The sequence below is a fragment of the Daktulosphaira vitifoliae genome, unplaced genomic scaffold, assembly GCF_025091365.1.
Source record: "Daktulosphaira vitifoliae isolate Bord-2020 unplaced genomic scaffold, ASM2509136v1 Scaffold_4, whole genome shotgun sequence".
NCBI classification, from domain to species: Eukaryota; Metazoa; Arthropoda; class Insecta; order Hemiptera; family Phylloxeridae; genus Daktulosphaira; species Daktulosphaira vitifoliae.
Window position 1 is genome coordinate 1,500,095 of NW_026099575.1, and position 12,344 is coordinate 1,512,438.

The following is a 12,344-nucleotide window of genomic DNA, read 5'->3' on the forward strand; positions in this document are numbered from 1 at the left end:
TAGCCTGTATTATAAAAAAATTATCTAATTAAGAAAAATTACTGATCGTCGATCAGTAATTTTTTGTATTCTGTGTTCAGTGGCGTATTCAGAGGATCAAATAGGGCTAAGCTCACTTCATTACTCGTACTAAACCAATGTTAGCTTCGATGCGAAGCTGAGAAGGTAATAATTTTACTATGATGTGTTATTTTTTTGTGTCTGTATACGCTCAATCTCAGCTCTCACTGAACCGATTTTGGTGAAAAATATGTCAAAAGATCACAAATCGTATCTAGTTGAAGACATTACCCTCAAAAATTGAAAAAAAATCCCTCGTTCCCCGTAAACGGGTAAAATCCCCCAAAAAATTCAAAATTAAAAAATCGCTAATTTTCGATATTTTTTCATTTTTTTTTACTTAAAATTGCCATAACTTTTAAAAATGACCGAATCACTATCATTTTTTATTTATAGATACCTTAGATATTTACCTATCATTTTATATATTTGACCCTTTCCCTGCCCACAGAAAGGGATTCAAAATGACAACTTTTTCAACTTAATTTTTGAAAGTATTCCGGAAAGACTGATGCTTTTATATATATCTTAAATTAAAGCTTATGTAAAATACTTTAATTTGAAAAAAAAAAATTTGACCTCTGGGTTTGTCTTCATGGTAAAAATGACTACCGTATTCAAAATTTTGCTATTTTTGTGTTAAAATTCTAGGTTTCGTTTTTTATTTTATTTTAAAATACCTGACAAGGGGAGTACAGATTTTCATAAATATTATATAAATTAAAATTAATATAGCACAGAAAGTTAAACTTATTTAAATTTGTTTGCTTCTTTTAAGTCGAGAAAAATAATTTTGAAATTTGATTTAGCTTAAATAGCCAATTTTTTCATTCGACTGTAACAACATACGGTTGCCGAGTTGATAAAGCTTATTTTTTACACGCTTGGGGTACGAGGTTCCAACCCGCGTATGGCAATGAATTTTTTGCATTGTTTCTTAATTCTTTTTTAGTTAGTATAAATTTTTAACTCGTTTGTATTTATCTCATTTATATTCAATAACTTCAATAAAGATCAAGGATCCCATCACTTTAGTCGCCCCTTGTAAGAAGAAATTTCTTATTCGTATTAAAATTATTTTACTATATTTTAAGTTTTAGCTTCGATGCAAAGCTGAGAAGATATATTTTTGTGACTATCATTTATTTTCTCTGCTCTAACTTGACCTACTTTTTTCAACGATACGTCAAATGACTACAATTTGTATCTAGTTGAAGATATTACCCTCAAAAATTGAAAAAATAATTCTAATTTATCAATTAAACAGTTAGTTATTCCATCGTCTCCATAAAGACAATTAAAATCATTAATTTCTAATGTTTTCAAAGTATTTATTGACGAATTAAGTTTGATATGATAGGTTTCAACTACAAAATTAAATCATTTTACTTTGTAATTTAATAATTTTTTTACTCTATTTGTGTGCTATTACTAGACTATAATATTACAAATTTTTTTGTAACATGTTGCTATATAAATCATTTCTAAAAAAAATGATTGTTTTTTCTCCTGAATTAACAATTGATTTTTACAAATATAATCAAATTTTATAATACGCTCAATTGAGTAAATCTTTTTAACAACTTTGTTTTGATTGGTTCATTTAGTTAAAGTAAATCATTAAAATTAATTAAGTTCTCAATATTTCAATTGTAGAATCTTTTCAAACAACAAAAGTTCCTAGGAAATTATTACTATTACTTCTATTTAAGTTATCTATTACCATAAAAATGCAAAAAAATATTGAGCTTTTCTTATAAATTTACAATAAATAGTAATTATAAAACTTTCTGACTACATATTGATCCTAACGATACAATTTTTTTAATTGTCATAAAATTTTCTATTTAATGATGTCAATGATTTGCAAGTAGAAGATAAATCGTCATCCCTCCTGTGGGTAGATAAAGGGTCGGATTATCAAAAAATGCATATCAAATGAAAGGAAAATATCTAAGGTTTCAATATAAAAATACATTATTTTAATTTTTTAATATTTTAAAAAGTTATGGCAGTTTTAAATACCAAAATAACATTTTTACACGAAAATTACATTTTTTGTTCAATTTTGACAGTCATTGCAAGTCGTCAGGAGAATTTTTTTTTTAATTTATAATACGTAACATAAGCTTTAATTTGACATATGTTTAAAGAACGCAGTTATTCCAAAACATTTTCAAAAGTTAAGTTTAATAAGTTCCACTTTTTATACGTATGTTCTAAGCTTTGCATGCCTCCTGTATAAGTGGAAATAGCTCGATTTAAAATAAAAGTATGTCGGATAAAAGGGATATATATATCCCTTAATATATTGAGAAATAAAAATTTGTGTTGATCTATACATTTTTCAAAAAGTTATAGCAATTTAAAGTTGAAAATTAAAAATCGAAAATTGAAAATTTTAACACAAAAATAGCATTTTTTTAACTGTGGCAACCGTTTGCACGTAGAAGATAAGTCGTCGGGACAAATTTTTATTTTTTTAATTCATAGTACGTAATATAAGCTTTAATTTGACATATTTTTAAAGGATGCAGTTTTTCCGAAACATTTTCAAACGTTAAGTTGAGTTTTGTAAAAGTTGCTATTTTGAATCCCCCTCAGGGTAGATAAAGTGTCAGATTATCAAAAAATGTATATGAAATGAAATGAAAATATCTAAGGTTTCAATATAAAAAATAAAACATTTTGATTCATTCATTAACACGCTTATATTAGTTTCACTTGTATGTTGTGGGTTGTTTGTTGCGAGTTGTGAGTTGTGGGATGTTTGTAACTTTCCACGCGGCACGTGTCTACGGCCTTGAGACTAGACGGTCGTAATGCAGTCACCCCACCCCGCTCACCACTTGTAGACAACAATATTTTCCAACCCGTAGACGCGCGCGTGTCATCAATTATATATATATATATATAACAAATTTTTATTGTGATTGAGACGGCCACGCGTCGTTTTACGCCGCGGTGCAAAGTCCAGTAAGTGCCGCACGGCCGACGAAGTCCCGCTGTCAATGATACCGTAGTCTTTATCTCGTTGTCAAAGTGACAACGTCAACAAACCGATCCGCAATCGCGCACTGTTGTCATTTACGCTGCTAACCTTTTGACGTGACAAATGTTACGTGACAACACAAATGTGGTGGTGTTGTTCCGGCAGGATGAAGTTAATCTACGGCACGCGTACGATGAATACGTGTGTTGCGATATGAAATTTGGAGAATTCATAGAGTTTTGCAAAGAGTGTTGGAACAAGGATCGGTACGGATTCGCAGTGATTTGTATGGACTTTGCGCGGGACGACGGTCGATACAGATACAAGTTTGACACATTTGTTACAATATAAGTGCCGATAAGGAAATATTGCTGAAAATGTTGACTGAAGCCCGGGAAAATGTTCGAAAAAAGTACACAGAATTGCGTCGTGGCGAAGTGGATTCGTTGACTCGCGTAAAACGTCAGTTGGCGCCAATCATTAAACCATTAGATAAAATTGCGTCACAGCAACAGCAACAACAGCAAAACAACAATNAACAACAACAAGAACAATTACAGCAAACTATCAAGAGTTTAAACGATGATATATACACTGTGGAACACGATGACGGGTTTTTCCATCAGTACATGTATCAATGGTCAATGAACCCCAACAGAGATAAAATGTATGGACCAAAGGTATCACCAGATGGAACAATGACATTAGGTGAAGCCGACAATATCTTTCTCAATAGAGGAACAATTAATGTTTTAGATGAAAAATTCCCACTGACTATGGGTCTTGTGGATTTACTGTTTTCGAAAAACCCTGGTGTTTACTCCGAATCGGATTTGCATGCGTAAAAAACGATTCTCGGCAAAACTAGTGTGCATTTAAATAAAGACGGAACATTGAATAAAGGTGGGCAAAAGTATGTAAACACCATTAAACCATTGTTTGATAACGGTGATGGTGGTAACGCAAACAATTCCTTACCGNGTGGTAACCCAAACAATTCCTTACCGTTGTTTGAAAGCAGCAGCAGCAACATCAGTGACACATCCATTATCGGTGCGGGTCTACAATTGAGATTGAACAACAAGAAAAAAGATTACATGTACTGGGACGACCTCAACGAGCTTGTGGAACGTTTACGTTTATTGATATCAGTCCGGTCGTCTGGCAACACTGGAGTTTCACCGGAAATCTTTTCTATATTGGAAGAGCTGCAGGAAGCCGGTTACATTTAACAGGTACCAGCGGCGTTATGAATAAGAACATTGTTAACGAACTCCACCGGCAGGCCCGCAGGACGTATACCCGTGCGCGGATTTTAACGTGTGTCGATGGATTTTCAAAATACGNAATACGCGTGGGCCATCCCGTTGAAAAATAAAACGGCCAACGAAGTTACCGCAGCCATGAACGGAATACTGAAACATGGTCGTCATCCTAAGCTTTTGCAAACGGACAATGGTAAAGAATTTTACAATAAACAATTTCAAAAACTGATGTCACAATACGCAATCAATCATTACTAGGGCCGTATTTAGGGGGTGGTACGGGTAGGCTTATGCCCGGGGTGGCAAAATATTTTAGCAAAATTTATTTTAAAAATGTAATAAAAAAAAAAATAATTGCATTTTATTTAATATTTTTGTAATTTGTATTTTAGAAAAATGTTATGAACTACTGTTTATATAGCTGTATTACTGCTACAAACTAAGATACGTAGTATATATATAGTATAATCTTGATCCGTGAAAATGATGAAATAGTTGATCTAGAAGAAGTTAATTTGCCTAGTGATTTAGAATTCAAAGTCAATACATATTAAGTAATTTGTGACTCTATAATTAAAGAATTAACAACTAGAAAGTTGGCATATGATAATGTAATAACTAAGTACAGTTTCTTTTTAAAACTTTATACAATGAAAACATCGGAATATATGTATGTATAGCTGATATGTATAAGCTGAAAATTTATACTTGATATACAAAAGTGATTTAGATGAAACTTTTGTAAATGAGTGTATCCATTTCCAAAGTCATCTACAAAATATAAAATATCATCCTAAAAGTATAATTTATATGAGTACCATGATGAAGAAACATGAGTTAGAGGATATTTTTCCATATGTAAGTATAGCATTACGTATGTTTCTTTGTACTCCAGCGACCAATTGTATCTCAGAACGGTCATTTTCAACACTTAGACGTATAAAAACATATCTATGGTCAAATATATCCACAGACAGACTAAATGCACTGGAAATTTGTAATATTGAATCTCAATTAACTCATCAGATTAATTATAGCGACATAATTGAAGAATTTGCCAATAATCAAGCAAGGAAAAAAATACTTAAAAAAAAAGAAAATTGTATTTTTAATTATGTTATAATTTGTTAATTAAAAAAAGTATTAAATAATTCTCATTTATTAATTATTAAGTTGGATTTTTTGGATTTTAATATTAAAGAATCAATTATGAACGAAATAAATAGTGTTATATTATTATTATTATTTATTGTGGTGATGAGGGGGGGGGTATAAATTATATACCCGGGGTGCCAAATTTTTTAATACGGGTCTGATCATTACTCCACTTATTCCACGATGAAAGCGTGTCTAGTGGAACGTTTTAACCGCACGCTGAAAAACGCAGTGCGGCGTGACTTAAGTGCACGTGTCTCGTACAAATGGGTGAATCGGTTGTCTGCGCTGTTGCACGACTACAATAACGTGCGTAAGCATTGAACAATCGGAATGATACCGGTGCAAGCGGTGAAAAACCCAGACCTGGGGGTCTATTTTTGAATCGTCTGTTCACGAACTTGTACGTTCAGATTTTATTTTATGTAGGTTCATATAGCGAACGTTGTTCGTGAACACGTTCGGAACATATGAAACATCGAACGGACTACCGTTTAGAACAATAAAAAACGTTCGTTCTCGACGGATGACAGGAACCGTCCGTTAGCGAACGGTGGGTCGAACGGACGGTCATAAATAACAAAAGAAAGGTTTGACCCTTACACTTGCCTTTTAGACAAACATATTTACCTAAAATATAATTTTGAATTAAAATCGTTTTAATTAAAAAATTTATTAAACAAATCAATTATTCATAGAAGTAGCTATAATCGGAAATAGGGGAACTAAGGCCCCCCAGTTTGAGTAAGATTTTCTAATTGACTTAGGAACATAAAAAAAATATATTTATTATAATAAATATTATTACAATTAATTATGTTGTTACACAAAACATAAATTAGTTTAAAAAAATGATTGAAATTTACAAACAAAAATTGTTAGTTAAATATTGAAAATTATTTTAAATACTACTATTATCTATGTGCAATATAATATAAACTATATCAATTACTAATTGATCATTAAATTTTATTATTAAAAATTGTTATGTATATTTATGTTATCATATTTTCACATTTACTTTTTTATATTCATTTATAAAATGCATTTTCAAATAATTTCAAGGCAACTTACAGCGCATCAATGATACATAATAATTGTTTACTATCTCATTAAATGCAGTGAGACCTTTTTTGAGATAACTGAGTAATATAAACAAAAATCGCATTATTTAATAAAATTCACATGAAAAATGCAACCATAAAATACATTGTATACAGAGTGATTTTTTTATCATAACCCCTCAATTACTTACAAAATAATAATAATTACAATAAACATTTTTTTTTTTATTATCCTTAGTTACACATTATTCTTGAATTATTAACTATGTAAAACTTTTTAAGTTCATCCCTTATGCCTAGTAAGGGTGTCAACTTTTTTTTTTTAAATGTGAGTACATATTTTGAATTTAATAAAATGTTTGAGTTTTTAATTTAATTGTAGAATGCATTTGAATTTTTAATATACTTTTATTTGTTTATTAAATATAAACATTTAAAGTTTCAAATTTTTGAGTTAATATACATATATAATACACAAGGGTTTACAAATACAGGTAGCTAATTTGATACAGTCGTTGAAGGTTGGTTGGTTTACGAGCTTGCTTAGACGTTCGGACCTGGAGATTAGTTCAATGCGGATACGTTTCCACATGTTCTCCATGGTTTTCCTTATAAAATATAAATATTTATCGAATAACCCACAACTGCTTTAGCATTGAACGTGCACTTACCAAAGACGGCATTATTCATTAATTTGAAAAACGCTATTTCAAAAGCATTTGCTGCCTGTTTCCGCATTTCAGTGTTCAACTCAATGTACGGTTTCAACCAAGCACTTTGTTGAAACTCTAAAACGCGGTGCACCTGTATGACAAACATATTAATATCATAGCTAATAGTCCGTGTGCGATCGCCTGTTTCAAGTTGACATAGTGTACGACGTACCGTTGTTTGGGTTTCAAAGTGGCCATGAGTTTGGTCTCCTTGGAACCCGGTGGTACATCGTTGCCAGGCAAGAACGGCAAGTCGTTGTGCTCGTCATGCAGCTCTTCTGGATACGATACGTCCACTTCATATATTCGTCCCGTATTACCATTGTCCGAAAGCAATTGGAGGTCGGCCAGAGGATCTGCTCCTTCATACCACCGGAAGCCACCGTACGGCATGGGCTGACTCATAGCCCACTCGTAAAGGTTTGTACAACCTTGTAAAGGTTGTGGAACGTAACCACGGAACGGTCGATTTCCACATGGCTCAGTTCTTATCGGGTCATGGATATTTTCAGACCTACCTCTACAAGTATAAGAGAGTGGCCAGTCCGGAGTGCGTGTCCTGTGGGGCCCAATTCGACACTGCAGAACACACGTTTTTCCAGTGTGAATGCTGGTGTAGAGAGCTTATGACTTTGGAAGCATACCTGAATGCACAAGTCACGCCGGAGAGCATTGTGCGAATCATGCTGAGGAGCAGACAGGAATGGGATCTGGTAAGGACATACGTGGAGAACATACTGGTGACAAAAGAGTGCGAGGAAAGGCGGAGGCAGGGTACGTGACTTGAAGGTGGCGGTCTGGATAGACGACCTAAGAAGATAAATGGACAGATCCGGGAGCAGGGCTCAAATGTGTAATATTGTAAATAGATGAAATAATGTACAGTAGAATTAAGATAAAATAATGAATGTTTAGTATTAGAATAGATTAAGAACATAGCAAATAAAATTGGTGTTTTTAAAATAAATAAACGTTGGCATCTCGGGGGAAAGCAAAGCAAAGGCAGTACTCCTCCCTGGTGTCAATTCAAAGATAAAAAAAAAAGTATAGATACCTATGCGATTGTCAATTTTCCACGTTTTTCCGATAAAACCAAACGGCTCCTCGCTTCAATGCGGAATCAATCTCGATGAAATTTTTCGCGTCCGGCAATTGTATACGCAACCTTTTCGATTCTACCCTACTGTTGTTAGCCCTACGTTTAACTGAATGATGGTGTGGAACAGTCGCGGAAGAGGTGGCTATGATATAATGTGTATAAAACAATTTGTGTATCGAAAATATCGAAATATTCAATCAAAAAAACTTACCTTGTGCAGCACCAGTAAAATTAACATCAGCCATTGTTATTCGATTTTAAATTTAAATAAAAAATAAATACTAGTACTTGCTTACGTTTAACCGAATATTTTTAAGCAATATGTTAACGAGCCGTTAATAACGCTTAGTCAAAGAGTGAATATAATCTTTATTGATGTCTTTATAAATACGGATTGTTACTGTATTAACCGCTGTACCAATGTTGGTGGTGCGCGGTCATTAATCGCACAAGTACATCGTATATCGTGAGCAAAATGACTAAAGTATATCAAGTGGTCTGAAAAAAAAATATTCAAGTTTCTACATGTTATACAGCACTTACATTAAATTTTATAAACGCTATCCAAGACAATTAGTTGATAAATTGAATCGTTATTTATAATAGCGTGAAAACATTCAGTCTTAAAGTGAAATGTTTAGACATATATGTCATTAGGATTTAAAACAGACGCCTTTGTAAAAATTATGACCGTCTGCCGTCTCTAATGTGTTGATGGATGAAGAATGCAATCCGTCCAGTCGAAGCTATTATTTTATTAAAAATAATTAATTACAGTTGTTAAATACAGAAATGATTTATAACAATGGGAGGGATACCAGTAATAATTCAGACAAAATATATATATACAATGTTACAATACAATGTTTCGAACTAATTTTTTTTACAAATTAGGTAAAATTAACATTTTCCGTACATAATTTATCTAAATATATGCATGTCGCATATCAAAATAGCGGATTCGACATTTAAAATTTATATTTTTCACCGTAACCGTATAGCTTACCTGGAAAATGCATTTTTTTTTTTCGTCAAATAACCGATATTATGTATATACTATATGGCCGAGCATAATTTAGGCGCGTGACAATTTGTGTTAGTTTACGTCGTGTTTCATCCCCCCCCCAACTTTCCTATTAAGTTAGATTACCTTAAGTTTCATTCCCCCACCCCAATCGTAAGACATGGTGGAAGAGGAGAGGTTCTTCTTAGGTTAGTTTACGTTGGCTTTCGTCATTGCCCCTCCCATTGCAATATGTTAGTTTACGTTGGATTTACTCCCCCCTCTTCCCCATCACTACGGTGTTGTGGTGGGGGTGGATGAAGCGGAGAGGGCTTAGAATTACCCTACTAGTGACAGACACAAAAAAAAATTAACACATCATGTTAAAGTAATACCTTCTCAGCTTCGCATCGAATCTAAAATGTGGGGTTCTAAAAGTTAAATTAAAAGAATATACTTTAAAGTAACAGTAGGAATATAGTAACAATATATTTTGTCTAGAGCTATTGACTATTAAGCGCATGAATGTTTTAAGGAAGGGGGATTGGAGAATAAAACTTCTTCGATGAAAATATTTAGTTAAACATATTTTAAAGCGGCAAAACAAATTTTTAATGTTTATCTATCCTAAGAAAAAATTAACTAAAACTTTTTTCGTCAAAAAAAACTTATATTTCATGTATGCTATATGGCCGACCGCCCGCTGTGTCATAATCCAAACAAATAAATAAATAATAAATATATTCAGTTTTTATTAATAAATTACACAAAATCAAAATGTTACGTACAATTTTTATCTAAAATTAAAATAACTGGCTATACTGTAGGGTTAATTTTGATATATCATACTTGATACAATGCACACTGTAGGGATAAGCTTACTGCTACCCCGACGGCGTGCATCGTATTATTATCGCACTAAAGAGGTGGAAACTATGGCGATTTACGCCGCTGTCATCAGGGCGGTTACACGACCTATGACTTATACTCCGTCTACGTCGACGGACATCGATTATGCAATATATCGTGCAACTGTTTGATGTACAATTATCAGGGTAGGATGTAGGCAGGGGGAGATTCTTTAACATTATTGTATGGGATATAATCGACATAAAAGGGCATTTGTATGACGTAACATCTGTGATGTTGCTGGTCGAGGGGCACGCGTTGCTGTATACGCCACACCAACAATGACTTATCTATAGCTGACAACCTACCCTCCATCAACCCAAATTAATATCGAAATTTTAATCATTACACACTTGATTTACGACTTTACCTATATCGATTGACATTAATTAACTCTTTAATTACCATTAACATTCTTAATTATTGCTTATAGATGACGCTTGTCACTAATTATCATGGCGGCATCTTTTGTTCTCTAGAACACACTATTTCTATACTACTGTGAATGTGTCTCAACGTTAGTCTCTCAAATTTGATGAAGTGACCAATTCTATTTACAGAAAAATGAAGTAACCTGGCAAAAGAATGAAAAGGATAAACTGATTGAGATTCCAGAAAGAAAGAAAAACAAGCTAGCCTTGAATTCAATATTATCTCAGAATAGTTTGATAGATAGGTTTAGTATTTAGTCACGGATCGTTAGATTTACTGCGAATGCTCTTCACTAAAGAAATAATATGCAAAGAAAACAGAATGGTTATCTAGCACAGAGTTAAAAAGAGCAGAATTACTATGTTTCAAAATTGTGCAGACTGAAAAATTTATGGAACAAATTCGAAACAGAAGTATACTTAAACATGCATAATATTGTACGAGTAGTCTCAATGCGTTTGCCAACCGATGAGCAATTAAAGTGAACAGTCACAAACCTGTATCCACAACCTGAAATTGAGCATTAAGCTCATGTAAGAGGGTATTTTTGTTACCAGCCGGCAAAATTGTAACTTATTCTGATATGTAGTATTAACAAAAAAATAAAAATGTGCCCAATAAGTCAAATGTTATTTCATCATTAAACGTAAAACCAACGATTTATTTGAAGTAAAGTTAAGTTTTTGATATATTGGTCAATAAAATGTCGCTATGCGTCACTGATAAGCCGGATCATACGATCGCTTTACGCAAAGTTGATCCACCAAGTTATACCTCAAATCAAACTCTATTTACAGATTTGCAAGATTACAGTTGATACAAGGATCCTGGTTATAAAACCATTTTTATTTTATGTATTTGAATTATTACTCTATCATAATCTATCATACAAAATAATACAAGGCATTAAAAGACATATAAGGCGTTATGTACAATTGATGTCAATTTTAATTTATATAACCATAGTAATTAAACAAAAATATAAATAGTGTTAATTTAAATGAGAGGATATAATAGCTTATAGAAATACATTTTTCATTAAACATGATTTTTTACAAAGAAAATTTTTTTATAGATATTATCAATGAATTATCTAACAAATTCACATATACAAAAATTTCTTGTGAGTTAAATTGCTGTGAATCGTTTAAAACTAGTAAGCAAATAAGCATTACAAACATCATAGAGACTAACACGTTAAGAAACCTATTTATAATCTGCAGAAGTTGTCTTTATTGGATTATAATATAATCAATTGGATAATAGCATAATCCAAATTAGTCTTTATAGCCCATATAATAAGGTAAAACAAATAATCATAGGAATAATTTGAATAAAATATTTGATGGATCTAACTTAATTTTACACCTTAATAAAAATATTTCTGTTTAAATTTTCTTAATTTTTTAGTAGGCTTCGATAAAATTACAAGGCGCATTCAGAATTCTCTCAAAATGCTAATTAGAATATTAATCTAGTAATAATTAATGAACATTTTTAAACTTTAATTTATGTACCTTTCTTTCCTTAATTACCTATTTTTCCTTTAAATTATTTTGAATAAAAATGTTAATAAATATTTATTATACAATATAATTAATTTAATTATGTTATTTAGGTTCTTTATTTAAGCTAACACATGATGAAATCGT

At 32.0% G+C, this 12,344-nt stretch overlaps 1 long non-coding RNA gene across 1 annotated transcript; it reads right to left on the bottom strand.

Moving 5' to 3' along the window:
- Positions 1–6,534: 6,534 nt before the first annotated feature.
- LOC126903872 (uncharacterized) lies at positions 6,535–10,686 on the bottom strand. The gene is made up of 3 exons (XR_007703624.1): positions 7,422–10,686; positions 7,208–7,340; positions 6,535–7,144 (listed from the first exon to the last, which is right to left on the bottom strand). It is a non-coding gene; the product is annotated as an uncharacterized LOC126903872 (long non-coding RNA).
- Between the last annotated feature and the right edge of the window lie 1,658 nt (positions 10,687–12,344).